The following is an 11,897-nucleotide window of genomic DNA, read 5'->3' as shown; positions in this document are numbered from 1 at the left end:
CGTTTTCTTTATTTTCTTACCGTATCCATGAATATAGATATCACTAGGCTTCCACCTTCTCGAACTTTCCACCAGTAATAAAAAAAAAATGTATCCCTGTGCTTACTTTCTGGAACTTTTATCAACTGCCAAATCCAATTATGATATAGATAGCCGTGAGTTGTTGACTGTGAAACTGACCTTAGATGAGTAGTAGCACTGGTTTGAAGGAGCTGAAAATCCATTTGTTATATGTACGGCTCAGATTAATTGAGTTTATAACTGAAATGCATTGCTTTTTGCTGACTTAATCCTGTCATTACTTATCGTCTGGGTTCCGAAAACCTAAAGCCTGACGCCTTATCTAGCCAATTTGATCCCCGCAACCTCTCAAGCCCTGAATGAATCCAGAGGCCGGAGTCGATACTTTTGGAAAATCAACGTATGACTCCTGTCTCTTCAGATATTTGTGCAACCCTTTGACATTTGCACCCATTCTAAATATTCCAACTCTTCCCCTAGGGTCTTCTCCAATCCCTCCCCATCCCCTGTAGCCCCGGTCCCATCTCTCTCTGTATTTTATCTCAGGTTTCCCTCCTTCGTGCTACTTTACCTTTATTTTAGTTGCTGTTGATCGATTTTGCAAGTTTTGTAATTTTTTCCCTCACTGCACTGCCCACAGCCCGTGGAATTATGGCCTTTTATTACAGAGCCTGTTCAGGGTACATGGATTTCCTTCTGATACTGTATCTCTCTAGAGTATGCAGTTTACTTGAATAAGTTCAATGGCTACATTTAATGTTAGAGAAATGTACACTATATACATCCTGAAATTCTTTTTCTTCGCAAACATCCACGAAAACAGAGGAGTGCCCCAAAGATTGAATGACAGTGAAATTGTGACAACACCAAAAAAACCCAGCACATGCAGCAGCAAGGCAACGACCCCCCGACATCACCCCACCAGCAATAGGTTATGAGCGCCCTCTACCGAGCAGTCGGGCATGCAGCAAGAAAAACTAAAGACACAGACCTGTAGTACCCCAAAGACTACTGCTTCACCCGGTTATTTGCAGACAGGCGTTGTCTCCCAAAAAAGGGAAAAGGAGGTGTTCAAGTTTTACAAGCATTCTGCAAACTTATTTAAGCTACTTCTAGTCTTTCTTCCAGTTTTCATCCATAGATGAATGGTCAGACTGAGGGGACTATTCAAGATTTGGATTTCACTTCTTTATTGCCTTCCTTCAGGAGACCAATCCTCTAGAAGTGACCATTGATCTTGGGTAAAGATAGCTCTTTACACACTTCCTCATTCTTCGCCTAACATGTGTTCTTCTAAAAGTCAATTTAGGTTTAAGCGTCCTCTCTCTCCTGAGCAGGATGTGGAAGTCAGCTTTCCGTTTGCTAAACAGTTTGTCGAGTGTTGTAAACAGCGCTGGCTTAAATCCAAGAGGACGTTTGCACACTTCGATAAGTCAGTAATTCCATGACAACAAGAGGAAATGACTGGATCCTACTTTTGTGTGGCACTACCCAAGCTGTTCCCCTTAATATAGAATCCTGGAAGCTAGTTCTTGGTTTTATTGGGCCCTGTTAATGGGGTTGTTAGGAGAATCAATCCAGTAATGTATAGATTACCGCTTCCCAGGTATCGCTGAAAGCATTCCATACTTCACAACTCTAAATTTAAACTCTGAATCTGCAATCTTCTGGCCCCTATCCCTAAGCCTCTCCCTCATAGATGGAACACCTGTTTACACTGACCAGAGATTGCTTGAATCCTAGTATATTAAGGGGTACTTCCAGTTTTAGTTGATTGGGAGGGATGTGACCTGGAGGACAGGAGTTGGGTTCCAGTCTGGGGTATTTTATCTCCTGGTCTGACTGCGGATTTTCATTGGCTTCACCCCAATCTCCCTAAGCGGCTAGAAGACGTATTTCCAAGGGGAGTTCTGTCACACCAGGAGTCATTTAAAAAGTATATATTTTTTCAGAGATGATGTGAATTGTATTTTCACAGTGTAACCTCATGAGTATGCAATGACCCTTGGGTTGTTTACTGTACATTTCTACATTGTTTGATATTGGATTAGCTCTGGGCTTTCGCTTTGTGATGCATATTCCCAGTTAGTATCTATCATGGGGATTGTTAAACACTCTTTGTATTCATCACTTCTTTCAATTTGCACTGATTCGATTTCCATTGGATTTTCAATGTGTTGCATTTTAGTTGTTGTCTTATCTACACCCCACTTAATTTTGTATACCTCCATCAAGTATCCTAGATATCATGAGTGATGCAGAACTTCAAGAGTCTGTATAGTTTGTCTGAGTTCTTCCTGCTTAATTTCTATGATTTTTTTTTCTGGTTTGAACTGCCGAACTTTCTGGGATTCCTGAAGTTGCAAGTGAACCTGAAACAGGTCTCTTCTAATTCTTTCTTTCACCATAAACCTATGCCCTTCAGTATTTAATCCACGTTACCTTGGTAACAACTGCCCGTATTCACACAGTCTATGCCTCTACCATTGTATATCACTCTCCTGCTGTTCAAGGAAAAGATCATCGCATGTCCAACATCTCCTATAACACAGGCTCTCAGTCATAGCAATATTCTGAAACATCTTTCTTTATGCTCCCTTTCGAGCTTAATGACCTTGTTCTTTCAACAGTGGGATGAAAACTACACAAATTTCTCAGATGCAGTGTCACTGTTATCTCATGCAACTGCATTATAATGCTTTGACACATATACTCATATGCTGACTGAAAAAGAATGGTGCTTAAATGACTTTGTCACCATTCTCTATATCTGTGACAACACATTCAGAGAACTCCTGCATCCATTTCTTCTAGAACACTCCCCAGGGACTTAACATTTGCTCTGATCCTATTACACTGTTTTGCCTTCCCAAGCTTCAACCCCTTGCACTTACCTAGACTGAATGCCATTTCCCATTTTCCACCCGCTTACCTCGCTGCTCTACATCCCCTTGGATTTCTTAATATATCCAACGACATTCAGTCCGGCATTGACCAAGGACATCCGCACCAGCAGTACAATATTTCCATTAATCAGAAAAACAAGCTTGACTCTGCTAACTAGAGACGGGTCTCCACCTCAGCGATAGTTAACGCAGGGTCCTTATCAGCCACCTTCATCAGTTGCCCCAAATGCTCCCCAGACGCAGTGTGAAATTTATTCATTCGTAGACCCAAAGGGACATGGTCTTCATTGTACAGAAATTCGTTTGACTCCATCCACCAGTCTATTGAACTATCTCCAAAAATTCGGTTTGCAGTGAAATTAATCTCCTTCTCACATTTGCTCCAGAAAATTTTGACAAGAAATTCATCCGGTATTCAACAAAGTTGCCATCTTATGTTTCTCAATCTGTCTTGTTCCTCTGTTGCATCTCTCTCCCAAAGATCTTCTTGAGGGAGTGAAGATGATCCCCAGAACAAACGGGAATCTCATCAACCGGCATGACTGCACTCTTGAACCAAAAACTCTCGAACCTCGCTGGTCAACCTGTTTTATGTGTTATGACACACACAGAATTGCACCAGTATCTGCGGTTTAGGCACTCTAACTTTCTGGAATATAAATAGCAGGCGCGGCCCAGTTAGAGATCCAGGCCGCCCCACAAATTACCGACATGCTTTGGCACCAGGAATTAATGTTTAAAGAACACGTGAACTGAGGTCGAGTGCTTAAACTTCGGCTAACATAGATTATCGGAAGTGCCTTGTTTTCTTAACAGGCACAAAAAATACTGGTGAACGCAGCAGGCCTGGCAGCATCTATAGGAAGAGGAACAATCGACGTTTCGGGCCGAGACCCTGCGTCAGGACTTTTTGTGTGTGTTGCTTTATTTCCAGCATCTGCAGATTTCCTCGTGTCCGTGCCTTGTTTTGTTCTCAGTTCTAGTTTCAGTCTTGTATCGTGTCTCGATCAAAGACTGGGATAATCCTCCTTGCTCTGCAAGGTCTCTCATCACAGTACGATTGAGGCAACATGGACCCAGAGTTGTATCATAGTCATTCGTCAGCTGTGGCCAACAACAGCGAGAAAATTTCAAGATCGTGCCAACTATCGTAGGGTGGATGCCAGAGCCCCTCGGGCGATGATGTCGGTTTCTCTGTGGAGCCAATTCATCTCCCTACGCTAGAGAATATTGGACGGTGCCCCGGGAACTTGCCATGGCCTCCTACTCTATATTTGTTGCTGTTCGATCTCCACCCGGCCTGGTTCCATGTGGAGAGCCGAAAGGTGGTCCTCATGATCTCTCTCTTCTGACCAGCAGGGCTCTGACATGGGTCACCGTGCACGGGGTGTGAAGGTCGGAGATTGGCTCCGATTCAGAGGAATTCATGGACGGCATGAGGAGCGTGTTCCGTTTATTCCGCCTCTGATGTTGGAGTGGGTGCATATTGTCCCAACGGACACCTTCGGGCAATAAACTGCTACCATGTGTGTTCTTTACAGGCGGCTACCCCAACAAAAGTGAACTACAACTTTGGATATAGAGTGCTGCATGAGGTCAAGTTGGCTCTGGAGAAATGGTGACACTAAATTGAAGGGGCCAAGAACCCTTAGAGTACTAACAGTGTGTAAAAAAAATGACAAATTCAAGAGGCCCAGAGACTGAATTCCCGATAGGCCAGGTGGTCTCTTTTCTTTAACTGCTTTCATTTTGTAAATTGTTTAATAAACTGAAAATTTGTAAATTTAAAAAATTGTAAATTGATTTTAATTAATGCTGCGTACAACATAAAAATGAATGAAAATATAACCTAACGCAACTTCATTCAAGCTATTGAAAAAAAAAATCTTATTAATGACATTATCAGGCTCAAATACAGGCCAAGCTTGTGAAACTTGTCCTTATGTTTTGCGCACAAACACTCAATTCTGTGTCGAACTTGAGATAAGCACACACAGATTTCAACTTGAACGGAAATGAGACGATCGCAATCCTTGTCCTTGATGCTTGACAAACAAGAAAAAGCTTGCTCAAACCTGTAAGAAGTTGAAAACTGCAGCAAAATGTTCACTGTTCCCCTATGACTGCGAGATACACTTCTTTCACTGAAATCCGGAACTTGTTCAGTGGCGAATCATCTCGACTGCACAAACGGACTGCATCTCACAAAGTTCTTCTCTCAACGTCAAGTTCTCAGGCTGAGCAGATGATTTGGAGAAAGGGCCCCTCACCCAGACATACACTTGTGTTGAAAGAGAGGGAAAGTACTGTTCATTTTTGCTCTGCAGTTCTTCCAGGAGGTTTTGAATAAGACTCGAGACTTTCTGATCCTTCCTTACTCTCGAACAGTGGAAACATTTCAAGCTTTCCTTTTGTAACGTGATTTTTCCCAAGATTCAGTTTCCTTTTCATTCCAAGAATCTTGTCACTTGATGTCAAAACATTTTAAACAGTGCCGTGCAGAGACTTGTTCAATTGGTTTATATGACAGAAACGTCTGTTAATTACGCTAGTTCGTGCGGCCATTCTTAATCTTTAAGGCACTCAGCAGAATCCGGCCGACTATTTTCTTGAAAGTACAGCTGCAATTCATCTTTCAGCTCAATCGTGGTGTTGATAACTCAAAGCCACCGGATTTCTATATGTAGCAGGAAATTGGTCTCCTCTTTGTCCATGTTTTCATACAGCATTTTAAACATTCTCCGGTGATCTGGTCTTCGTTCAATAAAGCTCACCATTTTTTCTTAATAAAGCTAACCAGTTTTGTAACATCATCTAGAATTTTCTTCATTTCATCTCAAGACTTTTTGATATCATTACCTCTTTGTGATGACATCACTGCATTTATGTTCTTGGACATGGGAAACAAAAACTCTCAAGGCGGGAGCCATTAATGGGGCACCATCAGTACTGACGCCAACACAGTTCCTCCAAGCCAGGACATTTAGTTCCAGATATGAAGAGAAAACTTTAAGCATATCTTGGCATTGGCTTGCTCCGGGCAGGTCTTTGCAACAGGATTTTTTTCTTGAATTTCACCATCATTTGCAGATCTTACAAATGCTACAACATGATATTTATTGATGAAATCTGTTGGCTCATCAACATGGATAGAGAAACTGTTGCTTTTCCCTTTATCACACAAAACCTCTTCAGCATCATGTGTCATGCAATCAATACTTTGAAATATCGTACTGTTTGAGAGTCGCCGCATTGTCGCCCGAACATAAAACTATTCAAGATCCCATTCTCAAGCTACTAAATGCGGACGACTGTGCTATTCTCACGCACACACAGAGGACGCGCTACAGGCTGCAGTGACTCAGTTCGCCAAGGCTGCAAGGGCTTTCGAGTGAACGGTCAGTCTGAAGAAAACAATGAACCTCCATCAGAAGCCCACTCGTGGCGTTCACAACGCAGTTGGGATCAACACTGACGACCACGTTGTCACCACCGTTGAGCAGTTCTCCTACCTAGACAGCGTCATTTCCAATGACGCTACAGCAGGAAGGGACAAAAACAATCGAATCGCCAGAGGTGCCAGTACCTTCGTGCGCCTCCAGGAAAGTGCGTGGAAGAACCACCAGATACTGCCGTCCACACAAACCCATGTGCATATGCGTGCGGTCGTCACAATACTGCTATACGGCTACCAAGCATGGGTCTTGTACCGCGAGCAGATCCGGGTGTTCGAGCGCTTCCATCAGCGCTGTCTACGCTCCATCATAAGTATCAGATGGCAAGATCCTGTCTCCAACAACGAGGTCCTGGAGAAGGCTCAACGTCTAATCATTGAAGTCACTTTGCTGCTCAGGCAGCTGCGGTGGCCAGGCCACAACACTCGCATGGAGAATTCCAGGTTACCGAAAGCAGGACTGTGTGGAGGCCTCTCTCAGGACAAGAGTGATCGTGGTTTCCATCAGAAGAGGTACAAAGAGCAACATAAGCAGCAAGCTCCCTCCGACAGCAGAAGGGTGGCTGCTGAAGAGAAGAGGAGACGCAGGAAGGATCCAACTACTCAACCGTCCGCATCCCCGCTGCTCTCGTGCCCCAACTGCTCCAGTCTGCAGATCCAGAATTCTACAGTCAACAACGATCGTGCCGTCGCTCCTGAGGAGTATTCTTCCCTTTTGATCTTCACAATTGTAGAAATAGCCAAAATCATCATCCAGCGTGAAACCTTTTCAATTTCTCGTACTGCATCCTGTCCTAGCATCAGACCCACGATAATTTTATATGCTGGCATTATTAGGTTCTCAGAAACTGTGTGGCTTTTTCTTTTCTGGATAATAAGCTTTTCTAATAAAAGACTTGCTTCTTGAGCCCTTTTAATGATTGTGAATTTATTAACAAAAGCTTTACTGTTTTTGTTTTGAAATTCCAATAGCCGTTTAAAATAAGCAGCACTTTTACGAGTCATACGACTGTAATTTGTAGTTAAGTGTCTTTTCAATTTTGCTGGACCCATTGCTGAACTTATAAGTTGTTTGCCACAGAGGAGGCACAATGGAATACGACAGCTTGGCTCATCAGGCCATGTAAAACCCATTAATAAATAGCTTTATAGTAAAGACGGACTTTTTTTGTGTCGGTGTTGCACGACTGCAATGAAGTTACTCAGAAGATTGTAATTCAAAAATAGCCACATTGGCCCGTCAGACATGTCTGTAAAACACAATAGTTAATAAAAAGTATAAACTTAGGCAAATCAGTTCTCGGAAAACGCTCTTCACGCCCCTCATTGGCCTACAGACCTTCCCTCCGTGCAATACAACGCTCACCAATTATCAATGGCCTCCCCTATCTTGCGTGAAAAACCGAGATTGGACTCAACCAAATAATCACGGTCCTACTGCGTACTGTCATTCCGGGCTGAGACCTCGAATGAGATTGTAAACGGGGCTGCTCGGTCACTGCTCACCACTGTAAGCACCAGCATCGCGCTTCCTGCGGTTCAAAAAACGGTGGTTTATTTTTCAGTTAATACCATCTCTCGCGGAAACCCGGTTGCAAGACCTTAATCTAGACCATTCTGGTCTACTTATCTTATTGATAGAATTCCTTCCCCTCTTAAAATAGAGGTATTGCGTGGGCACAACCATTGTTAGTTATGAGTCTCAATGCGGATCTATGAAAGAGATGACAGTACAATTTGAAAATACATAACCTAATATTACCCATGGAAGTGTATTATTGAAAACAAGATGGAAATTGAAAACACCCCCTCCTTGACTCACTGCCGTTGCATAATCCAAACATTGTAACATTTAATTTCAAAGAGCCGATGCTCTCACCTGGACAGAGTGCGTTTCTGAACAGCAAGGGAGTTTCCAACACCAAGCTTTGGAAAGTTCTCGTTTACTTAAAATCAACACAATTTTCAGAACCATCCAACATGCCACTCGATCAATTCTGAATTAATATTAATGCCTGTCACTCTTGTCTTACCACCGGAATTCAGCAATTTATCCATATTTCGACCAAGTTGCTCATGACTACATTTGTACACATTTCGCCCCAGGCACTGGTACATTATTTAAGGGAGCTGGGGATGAACACCTCAATGCTTGTGCTGATAATGAGTTTTTTTGTTATTGGACTGTGTTCCGTATCATAAGTTTCTCCCCAATTTTTTGTCAGGCAATACTGACACAAGAAAATCTGCAGATACTGAAAATCCAAAGCAACACACACAAAATGCTGCTGGAACTCAGCAGGTCAGATAGTAACAATGGAAAAAGTAAACAGTCAACGTTTTGGACTGAGACCCTTCATTGGAACCAGAAGACAAAGGGAGAAGTCAGATAAGCGGTTAGGGGAACTGATGAAGAAGTACAAGCTGACAGGTGATAGGTGAATCAGGGAGAGCGGGAAGAGGCAAAGAGGTGGATGTTGTCTGGACAAAGAGATATAGGGTCAGAGAAGGGGACCTGCAGACTGTAACATCATAGCAGCGTGATATTGGTCTCCCTCTCACTGTGCCAGGAATGAAACACTTCACTATCTCGTTAGTTAGAGAAAGAACCTGTGGATGTTATATAGAGGGAGGAACAATGTTTTTCTGATGCGCTCTGGATCGTGGTCTCATTGGTGGCTTTGTGATGAATTGCATGGCCTGTGGTGGGGATGACGCTTTTACTGAGGCAGGTGGGGCATCGGTTCATGCTTTTGCAGTTGCATATGCGTGGGGTTCTAACGTTTTCCTGTCATATATTCTTTCTGGATTTTCTTCTGTTTCGTAGATGTCTGCAAAGAGTAAGAATTTCAGGTTCTATACATTCTCTGATATCAAATAGAGCTATTAAACCATTGATTCTGATTGGAGATGACAAAATATCATGGAAGAATGGGAAGGGGTGGAGCACTAGAGGGAGGTGATGGGCATGTCAGAAGATGCTGCGAGCGAGAAGTCGGAATGGGGAAATGTGAAGGTGAGGAAGAAGGCAAGTAGCAGAGGTTAGAGAAATTGATGTTTGTTCTGACAGGTTAGAGGCTGATCAGATGGATTAAATGCGTTGCTTGTCCCACCTGAGTATGGCCTCACTGTAGAAGTCGGAGAGGCGATGGGATCACTTGCAGGATAAGAATGGAGAAGGAGAGTTGAAGTGGGTGGTCACTGGGAGGTCCCGCTTTTTGTGGCAGACAGAGTGAAGGTGCTCATCTCACCTGCATTCAGGAGGCCACACTCGTAGTAGTCTATACAGTGGAGACCCCAACAAACTCGTATCTGAAGTGCTACCTCACCGTTAGGAATTGCTTGGGGCCTTGAATGGTAGTGAGGGTGGTAGTGTAGGGGCAGACGTGGCACTTGTTCCGCTTCCAAGAGTAAGTACTCGGAGGGAGATCGGTAGGGATGAATGAGTAGACAAGGGATTCATGCAGGGAGCAATTCCTGTGGAAACTGGAACGTGGGGAGGGGAGCGCGTGTCGAAGGAAACATCTGCTTGGTGGTGCGATCACACTGGATATGCTGTAATTCACGGAGAATTATGTGTTGGACGTAGAGGTGTGGAAGGCACGGATAAAAGGAACAGTACCCCTGCTCTGCGGTGGGTACAAGCGGTGCTCGGAGCGGTGGAGCTTAATGTCAATGCAAAGATCAAGAGCGTGTGAAATGTCACTAATGTGGGTATGAAGGGACTGAAGCAGGAGCCATAAAACAGTGTTGAGATATGCAGACACAATTTCAGCGGGCATGAGCTGACAGAAACAATGGGTCTACCTCGACAGTCAGGATTATGGATCTCCGGTAGATGTTACAAACTGGAGATGTGGAGTAAGGTAATTTTGAGGATGGTAACAGTGAATGGGAGATCCTTGGATTCGATAAGGACGGTGCAGGAGACAATGGCCTGGTGCTCCATAGTTGTGTCCTGTTTGAAGGATGAGTAAAGGGAATTGTCTGAGAGTTGCGTCTGGAATAAGGAGGGTAGAGATCAGTTGGCCAGACTTCTCCAGCACCACCCTTCCACCCTTTATCTGCCAGTTTGATGATGTTGGGATATGTGCGGAGAGTGGAGAGCAGTGCCTTGAAAAGGAGTGAGGTTAGAATTGAGGAGTGAATTTAACACTCTAAAAGGTTCATATTCAATCAGCAGTAAGCAATAAAATGATCCAGAGCAGGCGGAAGACCAGAGCGTGGTGTTTAGGAAGAAGATATGCGTTGGAGGTGGAAGAAGGGGGCCGTCGGTGTGGTCTGGGAGTCTTTGCCAAAGAAGAAGGCACGGAGGCTGAGGCGAAGGTGACGGAAGGGAAGGTCGACATCATGGTAGCGCGGAATTCACTGATGTGCGGGCGTAGGGATACTGAGCTGAGTCCCTTACTGAGGACAGAACGTTCTGACTCAGAGAGGAGATGGTCGGAGGGAATTGTGATGACCCGGCCGTGATTAAAGTTGAAACCGGGCAAAAGGTGCATACAAAGATGAGCACTTGGGTTGAAAGTATTTCTTTGTTAGGCCAAAATAATCCTGGAATTCTTTACGCAGACTCAGCTGCTCATACCCAAAAAGGACTGCAGTGTTTTAAGGAGGTGGCTCACTACCTTAGCAGCATTCATCTTCCACTGCTTGACGCTGGTTTATCTTACTGAATTGGAGCGTTAGCTTCAGGAGTGCTTGGAGCTAATCCAGAAAAACAGATTGGACCAAAATGTTCCTTGGACAAATGGGGAACCATCAAGATGTATCACAATGGGATATGATTAGTGTAAGGAGCTGTCTGAGTTCTCAATCAAGTTCAACAGAGCTCCATTATACTGAAAAACAATCTGCATCATGGTCTTGCAAGTAGCTTTCACATTACTTCCTAGGTAATGTGGATAAATTGGAAATTATGCTTGGACATGGCAAATTTAAGGAAGATACCTCTGAATAATAAATGACACATTTCACCCCACCTGAATGTGTAAATGGAACATTTGTACAGGAAGTGATTCACAGCTCATCTCTTTTTTTCACCATTTCACACCTCAGCAACAGTGCCCACAAATTTTAAATACACATGATGGAGATGCAGGAAATTTGTAAAAAAAAAAGTCTGAAAATGGTAAAAGAATACACTTTCAAGGGTCATTGGTTCCAACATGGGCGGCCCTGAGTTGGCATCGCCTGGTGCAGTCCTTGAAGTACACAAGTCAGCACACGGCTTCAACAGTTTGATCCAGATTGAAGAGACGTTCTAAGGTTATAGGTATGCAGTGGGAAGCTTTTTATTGGTCTGCTTTATACTGTGTTCAAGTTGAGACCAGGTTGAGATTAGTTGGAAGTGGGTGCAGTAAAATGGAGAGGCAATGGGCAGAGAGTAATATAATAGATGTATACATCTGAAGTTACTGATAATATCATTAGAATTAATTGGTTTATTTGGAGAGCACTGGAAAGAGCTATAGGGCCATAAATATGTGCATCAGTTCCATTGTCACGTTTCAGTA

The sequence above is a fragment of the Mobula birostris genome, chromosome 26 (assembly GCF_030028105.1).
Source record: "Mobula birostris isolate sMobBir1 chromosome 26, sMobBir1.hap1, whole genome shotgun sequence".
Classification (NCBI taxonomy): domain Eukaryota; kingdom Metazoa; phylum Chordata; class Chondrichthyes; order Myliobatiformes; family Myliobatidae; genus Mobula; species Mobula birostris.
The sequence above is the reverse complement of the archived record's forward strand: the minus strand, read 5'-3'. Positions refer to the sequence as shown.